At 38.0% G+C, this 20762-nt stretch overlaps 1 protein-coding gene and 1 long non-coding RNA gene across 29 annotated transcripts in view; one reads left to right on the forward strand and one right to left on the reverse strand.

The window, feature by feature from the left end:
• Positions 1-20762, forward strand: part of LOC137635945 (uncharacterized) — a 152020-nt gene that overhangs the window by 85257 nt on the left and 46001 nt on the right. The window lies entirely within an intron of this gene.
• Positions 1978-19902, reverse strand: LOC137635942 (uncharacterized). The gene is made up of 4 exons (XR_011042828.1): positions 19843-19902; positions 10884-11320; positions 7339-7525; positions 1978-4196 (listed from the first exon to the last, which is right to left on the reverse strand). It is a non-coding gene; the product is annotated as an uncharacterized lncRNA (long non-coding RNA).

Genomic DNA, 20762 nt, shown 5'->3' on the forward strand with positions numbered 1-20762 from the left:
GACATCCCTCTACGATGCAGTTTTTAAAAGTTTAGTAAGTCCCCTTCAAAACCTCTAAAGATAAAGCTACGTTCTCATGGAATATATCTTATTTGACAAGGAAGCACTTGGTTTAAAGATATGCAAATTCTATAACTCGATTAAATGTTTATATCAATATTTCATGTCTGACTGAAATAAAAATTTACTTCACAAACATGTTTGTTGTTCATCAGAGTACTTCAGATTTGGGAAATATTATATATTGAGTTTAAAAATCTAATAATGAAGGTCTTCTTAGATTCTATGCCTCCCTACAATCATACAGATAAAGAAACTACAGTAGTACCTCGGTTTACGAGTCATTTAGCATACAGTAAAAGCAAATTGGTATACAAGCACAAAGATTTAAATTAGTTTATGAGCATTGTATTGGTCTAAAAAGCAAAGATTTCACTTAATATTCACCTTTATAATGTTGGGGGTTATAATTTGTTCACTCAATTCCATTACAAACCTTTAAAAATGAGTTTTTATGTGTATTTATGGAATCCATTGAGAAAATTTCCTTTATTTCTTATGTGAAAAATTTCTAAAACATGATTATTTAATATTACGAGCTTGCTCTTGGAATAAAAATTAAAACTCGTACACTGAGATACTACTGCAATCTGTAATAAAGAATCCTCTCCTTTCTACTTAAGGAAATAAGCACGAATTTGTTCTTATTCCAGGAATACGTACAAAATTACGAGAAACTTGGAAATTCATCCAACAGCGTTCAAACCTCTCTCCCTATGAACTAATCATGAAAGACCTTCAAAGAAATCTTGATTACAAGCCTTTTCTTCTATGCACACTTCTCAACTGATTGAACTCTTTGGAGGAATCTGACTAGGTCTCTATTCCAGTGGGGATTTTAAAGTCTCTGACTTGTCCTGATACAGAAGGCCCCCCCAACTCACAGTCGACTTGAAAACACTCAATTTAAAAACATTTAGAGATACAAACAAATCTAATTGAAACTAATACAAATAAGATACAGAAATAACTGTAATAAAACAATATATCCTTTAATACAGTAAGGAAAAAGACATTTGTAGTAACCTGACATCTATTTCCTAAGAACACGACTATTTGCTGACTTATGTACCTGGAAATCATAGGCACGGGTTTCAGGTTAAGCCTACCCTAGGACAGAATTTAACCATATTTGACTTATAAACAGCCTTTTTGGAACCAATTAAGTTTGTAAGTTAAGGACCTGTAATGGCAATCTGTGAAGCCAGATTAAAAACCAGAGGAAGAAACACTTATCACCGCTATGTAATAATTGTACTTACAAACTGTCACAACATATAAATCAGAACGACTTCCAAGCTATTACCAAATGAAATTTCAGTTGTGGAATATATATAATCTTGCATAACAAGATTTATACAAAAAGAAAGTCCGGTATATGATAACCCTGTATCAGCATATACTCCGAGAAAAACTATACCGACATATTTTGTGCCGATCGGTTAGTTTAAACGTGTTTAGAACCGAATTTACAATCGCAAGCTCCTTAGAGACTGAGTGGTACCTTTATCCTCTATGACAAATCATTAATACAGGGAAGAATTAAAACCTTAGCAGACATTAATGATGGGCTAAAAGACACCCAAAAATAGATGTACAGTATAAATATCATTTGAGGAAAATACTTTGACTTATTTATATAAACCTATGATGGATAGTCAATGTTCTTATGGAAGGGATTTTGACGAAGGAAAAATCTATTTCTGGGCTCAACCTGTGTCGCTCCGTGAAATGCTCCTTATAAAGCACCATTTCTAAGGAATAAATACTGCTAAATATACCAGAGAAAAAAGTTGCATGGAATGGCAGGAATATACCCAGCTCGCTCACCCTTATAGGGTGTCGGTATAGTAACTGGGGCGTGTTAAACCCACTATCTGAGGTCCCTTACCAATTGGTCTATACACCTCACAGGTGACATCATCCTCTTACAAGCAAATACAGTACGGAAAACAGTGAGAAAATTAATAAATCAATATTGCCAATAACTGTGATACAGAGGCCATGACTATAAAATAAGTTTAGGGACCTTTTCAATTGAGCGAGGTGTTACCACTTCTGCAGTATATGTACAATATCAAACCCTAATAGAATTATTAACAGGCAAAATACATTTAAAAGCATCTTAGCAAAATGGTACAAAGATTTATCTATTAATTTATGATGAAAAAAAATTGACACACAGGTCATTTATCAAAGACCTGAGGGGACTGAAAAGTTACCCATTTCCTACAAAATTAGTTAAGTGGAACCCACAAATCACTTTACGGAATCTCCTTCTAAGATTGAATTCATTCCAAAATTAAAACAGCAGTATTTTTAAAAGGGAAATTTTCATAAAAACCTAAATGTATTTCTGCCTATTAATAATGTTATAAACATACCTAGTAAGCCCTAAAAATCAGATACAATTCGAATACACTTGAGGAACAGAATGCCAGGATGTCTGCTTAACATGGAGTACATAAATGCAAGGAACTATAGGTGCTTGATGAGAATAATTCTTCATCGGTGATTAAGCCTAGATTTGTAAATCACGTGACCTTTGCAGATGAATTCCAAGTTCAAAATACTGTTCTAAAGGTACTTCTTGCTCCTAGCAGATGAATTCTATTAAGTTCAAAATACTTTTTTAAGGTTACTTCTTGCTCCTAAGTTCCTTTCAACAATACTGAACACATTAAACTATAGAAAAATTCAACCGCGACGGCAACGAAACCTGAGCAGGAACTACGGAAACTCAATTAGAATTCTCCCTTCTGAAAATAATGACTTTTGCTATCCCTTCCCTTCAGCGTGTTTCTTGTTACTGAATGCGTTAAATCCTGGAGAAATTCAACTACGACCCTAATGAAACCTGAACAAGTACAGTACTACAGAAACTTTATCGAAAGTCTTCCTTCTAAAAATGACAATTTTAGAAATAATTTGTATTTTCCCTAACGATACAACCCTTTAGCTATTTATAGCAAAAGGTTTGTATCAGATATGGAACTAACGATGATTTCACCAATCCCTGTATTTTATGACGCCTATAAAGTTAACTGAGATATATCATAACATAAAGCTCTTTTAGGTTTAAGTGTTTCCTACAGAGCTCAGACTACAAACATTGAAGGCTTTTATACATTTACGTAAACACTCAGGTTTGACTTTACCCTTCTGATGAAAAAACTGATAATCTCAAAAAGCTAAAAATTTTTATGAAAGAGTAATAACCTTTTGTTAATCCCTACAATTATGGACATCTAAGTCTAAATTCATCAAACAGAATTAGAACGAGATTGAATACCTACAAGTTCAGATACTGTATCTAATATACGTTAATTCATACAGTACATATCTTTCTGTATCTCCTATCTTCAGCGGATAAAACAAATGCTTTTCTACACATTCCCTTACAGGTCCTCAACTTACAAACTTAATTGATCCCAAGAAGCTGTTTGAAAGACAAATTGTTTGTAAGTCCAATTCTTTTACATTTTGGACTAGTTTAGACCTAACCTGAATTCCATACCTATGATTTTCAGCTACAAAAGTTAACAAATAGTCAGGTTTCATATGAAATCAATATCAGGATATTACAAATGTTATCTTTCTTACTGTATTAAATGATAAAATATTGTTTTATTGTAAGTTGAGGACCTATATATGAATAGTTTGATATAACTATACTGTACAGTATAACATATTAAAAAATGGTTTACTCTTCAGTTGATATGTACAGACTAAAGCTACAGACACCTGTTCCTCAGTACCTAATATTTCTCATACAGAGAATGATACATACAATACACCTTTACGACTTTCCAAGTATTACGCTATTCTTTTCAAGTCTGACATAGGATCACTTATTTTCATCTTTCAATAAAGTTACCCAGCAGTTCACCTAATAATAGTACTTTAGCTAATAAGTTTATATATAAATTTCTCTTTAAATTATTTCTAAATACAGACATATCCGTCAAGGAATGAAAAATTGTAGTAGAGATGAGCCACAAGCATCCATAAGGTATCTCTTTCTAAGGAGATGGATCACATGCGAGTTCTTGATGAAATTCTCGTCCTTGGGGATGCTTGAATTGGTGGGAATCTCTTCGGTCGATTCTCTTCATGCGGCCGTAACGCACCAACATCTGTAAGAGAAAATTGCGATTTTAACATGTTATTCATTAACTGATTTAAAGTGATTATTATTATCATTATTATTATTATTATTACTAACTAAGCTACAACCTCTATTGGAAAAGCAAGATACTATAAGCTCCAGGCCTCCAACAGGGAAGAATAGCCCAATGAGGAAAGGAAATAAGGAGATAAATAAACAATATAAGAAGCAATGAACAACCAAAATACAACACTTTAAAAACAATAATAATTTATTCCATGACTTTTCATACTACAAAAGGTCCTCGACTTTCAAAAATTCGGAGATACAGAGAAAAATATAACTGAAAATATCAAAGCTAAAGGAATACAGTAGTAAGATATATCATTTAATACAGCAGGCAAAACGACATTTGTGACAACCTAATATCTATTTTATAAGAAACTTGATTATTTGTTGAATTTTGTAGCTGGAACTCATAGGGATGGGGTTCAGGTTAGGTCTAAATTTCTCAAAAATTCAACTTAGAGCAATTTGACTTTTACAAACAGTTTCTTGGCATCATTTAAGTTTGTGTACTTGAATAGGTTAACCCTTTTACCCCCGGCTCTTTGGAAATTTTTTTCCCAGCACATTTTGCAGTATATTTTTTTTTAAATTGCTCTAACAGCCTTAATTTTTGTCATAGAGAGGTCAGGTTGGTCTCAATCTCTTGAAAAATGCCTGAACTTTCTCAAAAAATTATCAAAAATATGAAAAAAAAAAAATCTAAATAGCATTTTTATGCAAGGACGTACCGGTACGTCCATCGGGGTAAAGGGGTGGGTTTTGTGAAATGTACCATTACGTCCTTTGGGGGTAAAAGGGTTAAAGTATGAAGACTAATGAGGTGAAAAATATCACACTAAAATAGCTCGTCATTTCAAAACATTGTAATAAAAACTGTGTTGATAAATTACTCAATAATATGAAAAACAGAATGAAGGACTCTTGGCAACATTAACAGTTACATTTAGGTGCCATTATAGTATGCTATCTACCGTCGAATTTCTATTATAGTATGGTATCTACCACAAAGTATGTTATCTGCCGTCAATGTTAATCCTCCTGTTTGATGAGGATTATCAAACAGATTACTTACCACCAGTATGTTATCCTCATTGGACTTTAATGATAGTTTAATAATATTTATTGGATGGATAACATGGGTGCTTAATTATAAACAGTTTGCAGGTTAGGTTAGGTTGGGTTAGACTATGTTAGGACATGGGTGCATAATTATAAGCAGTTTGTAAGTTAGGTTGGGTTGGGTTAGATTAGGTTAGTACATGGGTGCATAATTATAAGCAGTTTGTAAGTTAGGTTAGGTTGGGTTGAGTTAGGTTAGGTTAGGTTGGGTTATCAAGTCAGTAGTGATCCTCCTTATTAGAGGCGGATTAGCAAGTAGACCGTACCCTTAGGGACTGATGGTGGGTATCATACTATAGTCAGAGAAGGGTGGTAGATAGCAAAATCAACGGTAGATAGCATACTATAATAGCACCTACATTTACTCTGCTCAACTGTTACTGTTCACTCGCTTTTTATACAACAAATGCAGCCATTTCTAGTCCACTTCAGAACAAAGGCCTCAGTCATGTTAATTTATATCTGGGATTTGGCATGTTCTTATCACTGCATTGACCAGTGCGGATTGGTGACGGTGGGAAATTTTCATCTGATCGTTCACTGTAAACCAACCTAGTATGGGTGGGCCAGACTAGTACAGCTTTGCTGATCATGGCGATACGCAAACCCTTTCACGACATCAAGCTATTCCCACTCAGAAAGGGCTTTTTATAGTCATGAGCTAAAAAATTTCTTCTTACAATTTCATTATTATTCTTAAAATATAATTATTTCACTACAAACCAATTTTCTAACATTTCACCAGTCGTTTTTATCTCGAGCTTTTAAATCAATACTTCTCCATTCATCAGCTCCTACTTAACAATACACAGTCCTCAGCCATGTAGGCCTGGGTCTTCCAACTCTTCTATTACTTATCCTAAAATATTTCATGTATCTTTATTCATTACTTATATACTGTATAGTTTACTTGCTATTCCCTTACTTCCTTTCATCACTGGACTACCTACCCTGATGGAGCCCATAGGCTTGTAGCATTTTGCTTTTCCATCCAGGGTCATAGCTTGGCTAGTAAGGGATAATGATTTCTGTGTAAAAACAAATACTCTAAAAGGGTGATTTAAACAGATAATATTTTTATCCCTTACCTAACAGATTTTTATATTTCTCAATGGCATGAACACTATCTGAGGACAACAAATCAATCCAACAAATAGCTGTTCATTAAACTAACTTAACTAACACTGCAACATTCAAAATACAGATGTGCCTCAGTTTAACCCTTTTACCCCCAGGCTATTTGGAAATTTCCAACCCTTAACCCCCAGGGGGTTATTTTTTTCCCAGCACATTTTGCAGTATATTTTTTTTAAATTGCTCTAACAGCCTTAATTTGTGTCATAGAGAAGTCAGGTTGGTCTCATTCTCTTGGAAAATGCCTGAATTTTCTCAAAAAAAATATCAAAAATGTGAAAAAAAAAAATTTGTATAGCATTTTTTTGCAAGGACGTACCGGTACGTCCATGGGGGTAAAGGGATGGGTTTTGTGAAACGTACCAGTACGTCCTTTGAGGGTAAAAGGGCTAACGGATATGCCGGCTGAGGTCTGAAACGTTCATGAATGCAAGGCGTGAGAGAAATGCAAACCTACACAATACAGTACCTTTAAAAATACCAGACTTAATAGAATTCATTTTTATAATCACATTTACAAAACTTAGCAGTCTAGAAGCTAATCCTTTACAAAAAGAATGATATCTCTTAGGAACAAAATTACAGGAGCGGGGGGTTCCCAGTTCCCTCGTCCCGTCCCTTTTAGTCGCCTCTTACGACACGCAGGGATACGTCGACGTTATTCTAATTTATGTTATGCCCCTGGGGCCACAGGGGACATAACCCGACTGAATCCCTGGAAAAGTTCCCTTTTGTTCCTTTTTCGATATCCACTACCCCCCCCCCCAAAATTGGGGGGAGGGACTTGGTAAACAGACATAAAGAATTATCATTAGTCTACTGTTCATTAGTATTCAGATCCTTCTTACCTTTATTAGAGCGATGTAGACTGGTGTCTTTATCCAAAGACTGAACAACACATCACACTGTGGAGTTGAGTGGGGAACTGATGAGCCACAGTGCCCCCGAGATGTGTACATAAGTTTTCAGCTTCCTTCCTTTGCAATAGCTGAATATTGTATAATCTCTGCAGGCAGTCATCGTAGAGTTCAAAATCTGTGAAGAAAAGTATGTATTTTAGCATTTCTTGCATTAACTACTTTGAAGTCATTCAAATAATAATTTCATAATACTACTTATTCCTTAAATTCTTTTACTTAACATAAAGACTCATGAAGTTTTTAAGTGGAGACTCTCACACTCAAATACCCATCGCTTCGAAGTACTAATAAAAACTCTACGTTGATAAATAACAACTCAATAGCATGAATAACAAAATTAAGGATTCAGAAAAAAATAAGCTCACATATATCCAGCTTAACCCTTTTACCCCCAGGCTATTTGGAATTTTCCAACTCTTAACCCCCAGGGGGTTATTTTTTTTCAAGCACATTTTGCAGTATATTTTTTTTAAATGGCTCTAACAGCCTTAATTTTTGTCATAGAGAGGTCAGGTTGGTCTCATTCTCTTGGAAAATGCCTGAATTTTTTCAAAAAATTATCAAAAATATGCAAAAAAAAAAAATTTATAGCATTTTTTGCAAGGACGTACCGGTACGTCCATGGGGGTAAAGGGATGTGTTTTGTGAAACGTATCAGTACGTCCTTTGGGGGTAAAATGGTTAATAGTCTAAAGATTTTCTTCTTAAAATCACAATATCATTCTTAATATATAATTATTTCACTAAAGACCAATTGCTTTACATTAACCCAATCTGGGGTAGCGGAAATATGCACACGCTAGAGCTGCATAGAAGTCCAGTTTTCGAAGATCTAAGTATGTACTCAATACCGTGAGAACCTCTTGCGGTGAAACTGATCCTTCTCTACTCCAGAAATGAAATGCCATATGACATTAACCAACTATTACAGTACTACCGTAATACAACGGAAATACGCAAAATTACTCGGCACGCCATTGTATACAGGTGAAACAAAGGTGCAGAGTATGTACTTTAAACTACCTGACTTGAATAAGCTAAGGCATGAAGAGTACATAGGTTTATTACTGAATTACTCACACACAATCAAATACAGACATATCAATGAGACCTGGACCAATATTCAGCTATCATATCATTATCATCTCCTCTTAAGCCTATTGATGCAAAAGGCCTCGGTTAGATCTCGCCAGTTGTCTCTATCTTGAGCTTTTAATTCAATACTTCTCCATTCATCGTCTCCTACTTCACGCTTCATAGTCCTCAGCAATGTAGGCCTGGGTTTCCAACTCTTCTAGTGTCTTGTGGAGCCCAGCTGAACGTCTGGTGAACTAATCTCTCCTGGGGAGTGCTAAGAGCATGACCGAACCATTTCCATCTACCCCTCATCATGATCTCATCCACAGATACACTATACTCAATTTAGATTCCTATATGACTCCCATCTCAAAAGGTCTCTTAAGAGACACGAGAACTCGAGTGACGTCCCACGCTAGGTGGACAAGATTATTCGAAGCTATCCAAGATCACAGACGACTCATATGAAGAAGAAAGGTTTAAGCAGAAAGGTTTAAGCCCTTCCATCTGAAGTGAACAACTTCCACACTGGAGACTTGGATGAGCCTTTCCCGACAAACGCAAAGCAGAATATCAATCACAGAAGAAGGTCCACTTCCCCTGGTAGACTGTTACCAAGGATCTTCACTAGTATCCAGACCTCTCTGCGGTACCTCACAAAAAGCCTTTCACTTGGAGGACATGCTGGGTAGTTGCCAACTGCGATGAACGATAAAAGATACTGAGATGTGGTACAAATGCAGGTTGGGCTGACAGAGGAGAGTGGACCATAGGGGTAGTTCTCGCCGTACCAAGATGTGGAGCATCAGAAAGTCTGGATAACAGTCGGCGTGTGCCCATCGGGATCATCCTTTCCTACAATGTCGTCAATAGTCTCCTGATTGGTCGGCAAATCCGACAGAAAGGTGGGAAGACATATGTGTTCATGTTATTCAAGGGATATCCAAAAGCATTCTCTAATGATGCCGACAAGTCTAGAATTGACAAGAAAAATACTCGTAGCTTCTTGTTCATCTGTCTGACAAACCCCAAAGATCAAGAAGCCTTTCCACAGCGCAGAAATGTGAAAACTACTACGATACTACCATATGTCCTTGGGGAATAAGCGTCTCTTCAAGCACAGGAATGAACCTAGCTGACAGCTCTACTGCGTCGTCAGCCTCGCAAACGTTAATCTGCTTTCCTAACTTGCTAAGGGTTTGAAAAAGTGTCCCCTTGTTTGTTTAAGTAGACCACTACAGTAGTGTTGTCGTCCATCAGCGCCACTGAATACCCAATCAAACACTATTATTAACCTTGCAATAGTAGCAGTGCTGCTTCCATTTTCATATTTCCAAGGTAGTCTATATCCTGAGGTGTGTACAGCCCCTCCATCCTTGGATGCATCTGTGAACATCAGTGTTTCCAAAGGTGAGGAATCTAGTGGAGTTTTCCTAATGATTTTCTCGTCCTTCAGCCACCAGACTACATCATCCCGTACTTCCAAGCAGCCCAACCAATTCTGACCATTGTCACTTAATGGATGTCAATTCTCCCTTGATGGGAGCCTCAGTTACCTTCCGAAGGTCACTGTACTCGCTGTTGGCAAAACATACAATGATGATGATTACTCGTACAGAATACTGCCCCAGTTACAACCAGGTTTACTAGGACAAACCAGCATGTCACCTTGTGGAGTCTCCCTACAATTGGACGCACAAACCAAACACAAAAGTCACTGTACTCGCTATCTGCAAAACATGCAAGGATGATGAGGACTTGTGTAGAAAACTACCCCAGTCACAACCAGTTTTACCAGGACAAACCCACATCTCACCTTGCAGACTTTCTACAATCAGACGCACAAACCAAAATAAAAAAATCAGAAAACTGTTTATGGAGCAACAGAGAAGTACATCGGTACTGTGAGTACTCAGTTGCCTTTATAGTGGGTGGAGTTTACCCTCCACCTGCCAGAGATAACTACTGCCTTGTTAAAAGTTTAACATGATGTTTTCCAACTCAGCTGAAATCATACTTCCAATTAAGGGACAATGGTTTTGATTCATGTAAGAGCAAATAGCTTTAAAGATGATTTGGCCTAATTGATCTTTTCATTATTCATTTCATAAATGAAGTAATAACCAGCAAATAACTGTTCGTTAAACTAATGCAACGTGTTTACCATTCTACATACAACTGTACCTCATTAACGGACATGCTGGCTTGTGGCTGCCCTGTTCATAACAGCAGATTTCCTACATAAGCTAACCTACACAATACCAGCCCTAATAGAATTTATCATTATAATCACTCTTATGAAAATGAAAAGCCTAAAAATTAATCCTTTATATAAAGAAATATGATAAATATGATAAATTTACTGTTCATATGAACAGTCTTCAAATCCTTCTTACCTATATTAGAGAGATGCAGTGATGTTTTGAAGACATTTTCTCACAGCCTGAACGAAAGATTTGCATTGCCGGCGGCAAATCTGCATTTGACAGCCAAGTTCTTGCCATTCATGTCTCTGGCTGAGGAATTCCATAAAGGCCACCAGGATCTGGAGTCGAGTGAAGAAGCGAAGGAGTTCTAACTCGGTACATTTTTTTATATGACATGCAGTGAATCCAGTTGATTGGCCTTATCTTCTATGCTAACTATGGGGAGTAGATGTCAGAACTTCTGGATCGAGTGTCCCGGTCGAGTAATATCTCAAGCTTGAGAAATTCTTCCTGTTTGACTAAGGTACTCCATTCTTTCTGGTACAGCTTGATTTTGTACCTGTGTCCTTTATCTTTTAAGATATTTTCAGCAAACTGTTTCTGCAAAGCTCGATCTCTGTCGAGACCTGAAATAAGACAAAAAAATGAGTCACACGTAAATCAGAACTACTAAAAATGTTGAGATCTTAGCATTAAAAGTATCTTGCATGCATACTAAGCATTGCTCTGAGGGAAATATCCAATTGTCATTAAAGATTAACATTCTGTGAGCAATTATTCATTATTCAATTTTCAGTTAGCATCAATTAATTAGTATTTGCCTTTATAACCTCAAGCACAGAATCCTTGAAAATCAAAAAACAAAATAATTATTTTCTTAATAATTTGTAATTTTCCTAATTATACTATAAAAACTGAGTCTTTTAATAGCAGCTGAAACTTGGCTCTCATGATTCCTAAAAATGTGGAGGTAGTCACTGCACGGTGACGGTTAAGCTCCGCCCACCAAATAGGCTACCGAGAAGACACTTGGATGTTAACCTGGGACTCGTAGGGCCCTTGAGGAAGAAAGTTAAAGGATTCCGGTTTGTGTAGTTAGGAATTGTGATTCTTTCCTTCACAAACACAAATCTTTATCCTTAAACAGGAGACTTATAATAAGAAGGGAGAAAATCCCTATAATCAAACTGGCTGGCTTCATTCACGTGATGACGGAGTATGACCCGTCCCGACCTTGTAACAGCCTGAGAAAAAGATGTCCCAGATGATAGGCTTGGTTTCTACCAAAGCTTGACAGATGGTTATGGAAAAACCTATATCCATAAGGATACGGCATCTGTTAATGTAGTCATTGTATGACATGGATTTGCATATATCTCGATCCATACTACTCATAAGTTGATCCGTTGGGAGACTTATCTGCATCAAAGTCTGATCCGGCAAGTAACACCATGTCCGTTGCACCCCAAGCGAAGGAAATGAAAACGTCCCTCTTAGAATTACTCAACCAAAACCTCAAAAGATGTCCACACAAGATTCCCACTCTAGAAGAGATCAACCCGGTATTCTCCAAAGCGAAGGTGTTCTCCAAGCTAGACGCCAAAGCAGGCTACTGGAGTATACCGCTACATGAAGACTCGCAACTACTGACAACGTTCCGAACACCACACTGCCGGTATTGTTGGACAAGGCTACCATTTGGGCTGAATGTAAGCCAGGACATATTTCAAGCCAGGATGGACTCCATCATCGAGAATCTCCCAGGTGTTGTTGGCATTGCCGATGACGTGGCAATATGTGGGAAAGACCAGTCGGAACACGACAAAAACCTGATGGGGTTCATGCAGCGTGCAGCCCAACATGGGCTCAGCCTAAACTCAAAGAAATGCTCCATTCCGAAACCAGAAATCGAGTTTTTCGGAACACGCTATACCAGCAAGGGCATGATGCCAGACCCGTCAAAGGTACAGGACCTGCATAACATGCCGTAACCCTCCAACAAAGAGGAACTACAGAGATTTCTGGGAGTAATGACTTACCTCAGCTCCTATATACCACATTACTCAGCTCAGTCATAAAGACTTCGAGATCTGGTCAAGCAAGATGTGCCCTTCCAATGGGAAGAAGACCATGAATCCACCTATCAACACCTGATACGCCAAATAGCGCCATCAGACACGCTATCTTACTATTACCCAACTCGACCCGTGGCTCTTGAAGTCGATGCATCGCAAAATGGCCTCGGAGCGGCCCTCATCCAAGACGGGAAGGTAATAGCCTTCACCAGCAAAGCCCTGACACCAACGCAGGCAAATTACAGCAATATCGAGCGAGAGGCCCTTGGACTAGTACACGGCGTACAGCGATTCCATACCTACCTATACGGAAGAGACTTCGAAGCCGTCACTGACCACAAACCCCTCGTTAACATCTGTGAGAAGCCACTGATCAGTGTCCTACCTAGACTACGTCTTTTCTTGAAACTACAGGGGTATAACATGAGGGTCAAGTACAAGGAAGGACGAACCCTTGTACTCTCCGATGCCCTATCACGCCTTCCTAACCCACAAAATGACAAGGAAATCCCCTTGGATACATGAGTGGACGGACTAGAACTAGATGACATCGATGTGATATCAGTCACACGCAAAAAATTTGGTCCCCAGATTTTGGAAGAGGTCCGCCATAGGTCGGACACCGACCCAGTGCTGCGCACTCTCAAGCATACTATCATCGAGGGTTGGCCTACCTCAGTAAAAGGCTGTCACCCCGATATCCGTCAGTTTTTCTCATACAGAGAAAGCCTTGCCGTGGAAGACGGAGTCATATTCAAAGGGCGCCAAGTCATCATCCCCAAAGAGGTCAGAGGCCGGATACTGGACCAGCTCCACCAGTCCCACCAAGGGATCACAAAAACACAAGCCCTGGCACGGGAGTGTGTATTCTGGCCCAACATCGTAAAGAATATAGAGGACAAGGTCAGGGCATGTGATATATGCCAGAAGTACCAGCCCCAGCAAAGTTCTAGTGAAACCACGCATCATGAATTCCCCCAATGCCCTGGTTCAAAGTCGCCTCGGACATCTTCCAAATTGGCCACAAGATATATCTGATCACAACTGATTATTTCACAAAATTCCCGATAGTCACCGAACTAAGAAACCTTTCATCTGAAAGTATGGCCAACCTACCTCAAATTCCTGTGTTCGCTGTTCGGATGCCCCAAAACCCTGGTCTCAGACAACGGACCTCAACACACGGGAGCAGCAATGAGGGACTTCACAAAAGCCTGGGGTATTGAGCACATCACATCAAGCCCACATTACCCTCAGTCCAATAGCCTCGCAAAGCGATCATCCAAAAATGCCTTAGGACAGGCAGTGATATGCATACTGCATTACTCCACTTACGGGCCACCCCGATCGACAACGAGACAACCAGCCCCGCAGAGCTCATGTTTGGTCGCAATGTGACCACTGACCTACCAGGCCGATACGAACCACATCTCGCACACAATACGACCCGCAACCCCCTCCAGGACCGCCTAGGACCAAATCGGACACAACGGCACTTCACAGACCTCCAACCCGAACAACCAGTCAGAAGAACCCCAATCATACATTGTGGAAGCCCAAAACGGAGCGTGCCTCAGGAGGAACCGGTCCCACATCCGTCCGACACCGCTCGCGACAAACACAGAACCGTCCAACACCCGGCAGCAGGCTCCAACATCATCACCACAGCCTCCACCACGACCCACCGATATATCGCTGCCACCACCTAGTAAGACCGAAATAACCCACCAAAGACCCACAACTAGTGATAACACTACATATCCGACAGCGGTGTATACCAAGTCAGGCCGGCTGGTGAAAACCCCATCCAGATATATTGAAAGTAACGCGGTCACATACCGTAAGTTCCCATAACGTGTTAAGTTAAATAATAATAAACGGCCCCCCCTCATTTCATGACCGAAAATGCTGAGAGGTCGTTACCAGAGTTTGAAACTCAACAAGAAAAGTTATCAGTCTCAGAACTGATGTGATTCAGAATAATGAATTTTATTTAAAAAGTTACAAGTCTCGGACTGGAGGACAGGCTCCATTTCGAACACTATCGTTACATATGTGTATCAGGTTTTCATTTTATTTTACTATGTTTTAGTGTTGTTGTTCTTTGCATAAAAAAAAAATAAAAATGAAAAAATTGTCATTTATTTTCATATTTATGACTGCCCTGCTGTAACCAAAGTCTGTAAAGCTTATAGCTATTATGCTTATACAGTGATGCCTCAGGATACGAAAGTAATCCGTACAGGATATGGTTTCATATCCCGAGTCGCGTTTTACATGTAAATAGCCTAATCCGTTCCAAGCCTTACAAAAAGTTACCTTTTCTTTCATAAACACGCTAAACTGTAGTAATAAACATGCAATGCAGCCATTTCTATCATTCAATAATTAACCCAACTGTTAAAAACTGCCTAATCGATTCCAGAAACCACTATGAGATTATTCAATAATGAAGTTATAGCCTAGTTATCCCCTCCAAGCCCTAAGAAAACAGTCCATTTTCTTTACTACTGTATAAAAGTTACGGTACTGTATGTAAAGCCTTTGGATTTGTGAAGGTGTATTGTTACCTGTACGCCTAAATTAAGGGTTGATACCCTGAAAAAAAAGGTACTGTACTCTCGGCGTCGAGTTGGGATCTCGTAAGCTTTTCATATCCTGAAAATTTTTTCATATACTGGGGCACAAAAAACTTTGTATCGCTTCTCGTATCCTGAATTTTTCGTGAGCAGAAACTTTCGTATCCAGAGGTACCACTGTATTACTATCCACAATCACCAATTGTACTATGCATGTTTATTGTGAAGGGATGACAACAATGGAATACGTTTGAATATGGAACTTTCATCGTTTATCTCTTTGTACTTATATGCCAGATTAGTTATTATGTGCAATTAACTCTTTGTATGTGATAAGGGGGATGTGGTATCATGTAGTCCCATGTAGGGTATGAATAAAGGGCAGTCTCTACCTAGTACCCAAGCCATCAAGTCCTGTGTTTTAGTCACTGCAAGATCAAAATAGCGAGATAAGAAAAGTCCTCAACTTACACACTTAATAGGTTCCAAGAAGCTATTCAAAGCTCAATGGTTTGCACGTCCAATTCTGTTCAATTTTGGCCTAGGGTGGACCTAACCTAACTCATATGCCAACAATTTTCAGTTGGAAAATTCGACAAATAGTCCCTCTCCATATTACAAACGTCGTATTACTTACTGCATTAAATCATTATTATCATTATTACTTGCTAAGCTACAACCCTAGTTGGAAAAGCAGGATATGCTATAAGCCCAGGGGCTCCAATAGGGAAAGTAACCCAGTGAGGAAAGGATACAAGGAAAAGTAGAATATTTAAAGAAAAGTACCACCATAAAAATTCCCTATATAAACTATAAAAACTTTAACAAAACAAGAGGAAGAGAAATACGATAGAATAGTGTGCATGAGTGTACCCTCAAGCAAGAGACCTTTAATCCAAGACAGTGGAAGACCATGGTACAGAGGCTATGGCACTACCCAAGACCGGAGAACAAATTATATATTTCTTAATTATAATATTTCATTATGTGCTTTTGATACAACGGACAGAAACAAAGTGAAAGTTACGCTACTTGGTGGGTGGGAGGGTCCTACAACTACCTCACTTAAAGCTTAAGCAGACATTGAAGCTTTGCTCATACTATCATCAACAGTAAAAAGTTTGCATTATGTTAAGGAACAAACACAGATAACTTGGATCAATGCCAGGTTTACTAAAAAAGACTCAATTATGCCTATTTCAGGCAGTTCCTCATCATTTTAGGGACCTCAATTCAAGTACCAAACACTCGTAAACATCTTGTCAACACCCAAAAGTTTTATATCTGTAATTCATTATGGAAAATACAGTATTCCGTTGCTATATGTAAATTTCATTCCCTAAACTATATATTGATTCACACAGTTAATTTTTTTATATGTACTCCCCAAGTCAGGAGACCAGGGAGCCTTTGTATATCAGCGGCCAGTACCTCCCGTGTGGATTAAAAACGGACATTATTATTGTTATTATTATTATTATTACTAGCCAAGCTACAACCCAACTTGGAAAAGCAAGATGCTATAAGCCCAAGGGCTCCAATTGGAAAAAATAGACCAGCGAGGACAGGAAATATGGAAATAAATAAATAATGAGAACAAATTAACAATAAATCATTCTAAAAACAGTAACAACGTCAAAACAGATATGTTATACATAAACTATTAACAATGTCAAGAACAGATATGTCATATATAAACAATAAAAAGACTCATGTCAGCCTGGTCAACATAAAAACATTTGCTCCAACTTTGAACTTTTGAAGTTCTACTGATTCAACTACCCAAATAGGAAGATCATTCCACAACTTTCCCCCCTAACCTAACCCACAAGCCGTGTCCTTATTTACTTACCTAACAGGGGGTTAACGTCCCCTCTGCGACCCCCCTCACACTGCTGTATTCGGAGCCTTTGTAGTTAATGGGGACAGCCCTTGAACCCGCCAAAAATTGAGTAAAAAAGTCCAAAATTGGCTATTTTTCAAGGGAATGATCACGGAATGAAATAATATTAAATTCACTAGTTTTGTAAATGCTTGTCCCAACAATCTACATACTAGGACCACTCTGGTCATGGATGTCGGAAACGTGCGAGAAAAATGGACAACTAACCCAAAATTTCCCTCCTAACCTGGGCTACAAAGCCATGTCCTTACCTTCCTCGTGACCTAACTGGAGGGGCTAACGCCCCCCTGCAACCCCCCAACCACTGTCGCTAACATACAAACCCCACAAACCCAACCTAACCGAACCTAGTAGTTCCAAGGTCACTACCCCTACCCGGGGGCAAGCCCCCGGACCCCCTTCGTAAGTCTCTCTAATACACAAAAAAAGGTATGGGCAGCACTCAAAATTATATCTTAACCACATTGTCATAATAAAAAAGTACTCAGGCTTACCTTAACATTCGATGTCGCAACATCAATTGTACACTTCTCACATGGACCCCTAAAATCCCCTAAGAGGCCTTCTCGAAATAAATAATGAAAAAATTCAGAGTAACTCGAGTAAACCTTAGAGTCTTAATCGAATCAATTTGATCAATATGAGTGATAAACTCAACAATATCGCTCAAAGAGTAACTGTACGAAACACGTCTACCCAATACGGCCGTTAGAGTTGGAAAGGGTCGACTCCAGGTCAATCTCGAGTCATACCGAAATATCTTAACTAGATGTTGGCTAGCCTAACCTTTGGTTGTATATAAAACAAAATAGTATTCTGCATAATTTTAGGACGTGTCCCAACGAAATAACAATCTTAACAAGAGGTTAAAAATGAAGATTGTTGGAATTAGCGAAAACATAAGTCTGAACATTGATAACTGTTCAAGATTGCGCCACCAGCTGATAGACGAACCGAGCGCCGCCAAACGGGTGTTATTATAGTCAGGCAGGGAACAATGCTTGCGGGAAATTTTACGATCGAGTATTGGCCGTGGCTTCAGCGGACGACGCATTGTAACGACCTTTTCCTAACCTAACAATTCATGATAATTATCATAGCAGTATCAAATATCACTATAAATGACGTGTCCCTAACAACGACAAACTTAACAAAGCGGTAAATATGTAGATTGACGGGACAGTATTAAATTGTAAAAACGAACGTTTCTTAGACTGGGATGATACGGGCCCAATCTATCGGGAAAGTTGGAAACTAAGCAGGAGCTACCCGTGACTTGCGTTCGGACCGTGCTGAACTTAGAAAATATTGACGTGGTAAAGGTAAATTATGATACTATTCAAAATGATAAAATATGATAAAATAACATCATATTATGGTATGTTGGATCATTTAAAGAACATCTTCCCCATAATGAAAAACGAAAAACGATTTGGCTAGTAATAAGAAAGATATCGCCCTGTTCCCAAAAACTACAGACACCCCTATTTTATGAATGAATTCGACTCGGTAGGAGTGAAATAACTATATATATTACAGATGAATTAGGTTTTATAAATTATACATTTCATAAAATCAAGCATATGATAGAATTAATTTAATAATGAAATAGATAATAAATCTTGTTTCAATGCCTAAGCTGGATGAATAAGCCCTTTTTGAAGAAATAATTAACCAAGTTCTGGCCACGATGTTTAACTTGTATGTAGGAGTTTGTAAACAAATGTAACAACCAATCACAGCTGAGAATAAACAGCCAATCATAATATATATATATATATATATATATATATATATATATATATATATCAGTGGCGCTAACCTCTCTCTGTCCCTCTGGTAGTAGGAGAAGAAGCAGCCACATACCCTGGTGATAGAGGGGTGCATGTGTATACATTACCTACTTGAATAGGAGCCTTTGTACATCAGTGGCCAGTTCCTCACATTTTCAATAAAAATGGACATCAACTAACCTAAACTTTCCCCCTAACCTAACCTACAAGCCCTGTCCTTACCTAACGGGGGCCTAATGCCCCCTGCAACCCCCCTCACACTGCCGTATTCTAAGTTGGCATAATAATACACAAAGGTGGCCGCTATCATACAGACACCCCCTTAAATATTAAGCAGTCATTTTTGACAGGTTGTATAACCAGTTAGGAATATTGTACTACAGTAAACACTTAACTACATTTCCATTACTGACACAGTTTGGCCCCTACGGTCCGCAGTTATATTCTAGTTAAGGACGGGACAAACTTATCTACTAAAACACATGTTCCTCAGAGAAAAACGTCTGTTTTCTTCACAAATTACAGTTCTTTTCACGGCAAATAAATAACTAAGTGAAATATAATTTTACCAGGTCACCTATGGGGTTAAACTTACACCAAAATAGCAATGACTCCTTTGGGTATTATTTTAAATGGTAAAATTAACACGTTCTTGGGCCGAATGAATAGCTCCTAAGCAAGACATAATTTTGGGCTCATTAATTGTCTATACTAATGACTTGGGCTATGATATCTATATCTATATATTAAACAATGAATATATTCCTAAATAAATGTAATAATTTACTTTAATCTTACCGTTAAATACAGTTAAAATAGGTTTTTTCACCTTTTTTGGCGCACTAATTTCACAAGCCACAACGTATATTGTTTACGTATTATCCCGTTCCACCTTCCTGGCATCCAGGGCCACATTTTTTGTATATTGCATCTCAGTTTAAAGTAATTTTTCTCATTTATAACAATTTTAATATGATAAAAATATATATTATTATTATGTTTAATTATATTTCATTACGAAAATTAACATTTTATATGTATATATTATCAAATGTATGTTTTATATTAAGTAGATATAAGAGACACTACAATAATTCGTTCTAATTTCATGTGGTACTTACTTTTACTTCTAGGGATTTTTAACTTTATTCCTCGTCTTCTATCAGACTGTCAGACACTAAGAGTCTGTTCAGACATACTTTTAGGGCAAATTAGGAGATTATAACTTTATTTCTCACCCTCAGTCACTCAGAGTCTGTTCAGGCAAACCTTGATGTGTGAAAATAATTTCTTTCCAGTTTATATTTTGCTCTGTATAAATTCTGTTTAATCATCATTTAATTTAAGCTTTTATCCTCTGCATCCATGTTTTTATTTCAGCCATTATCTCATCAATTTTCTTCTTTGTATCTTGTATTGTCTACACTATGTAGGCACCTAAATGTGGAAATATCAAAGTGAATAAGGCCTCTATGGCTTTAACGTCATTTTCTACACTATGTAGGCACCTACATGTGCAAATATCAAACTGCAAAAGGCCTGTACTATGAGTCGAGATTTCTCACTGTAAGCCCTGAGCTAAGACTCAACATGTCAACCAGGGTCCTCTTTCTAAAATAAATAAAAACAAGTTTTGATAAACTGCCTTTTTAAGTATTTGACTCAAAATATATACACCCACTACCAAACGCTATTTCAAACCAGCTGGTTATTTAAGT

Source organism: Palaemon carinicauda, unplaced genomic scaffold, assembly GCF_036898095.1.
Source record: "Palaemon carinicauda isolate YSFRI2023 unplaced genomic scaffold, ASM3689809v2 scaffold20, whole genome shotgun sequence".
NCBI lineage: Eukaryota > Metazoa > Arthropoda > Malacostraca > Decapoda > Palaemonidae > Palaemon > Palaemon carinicauda.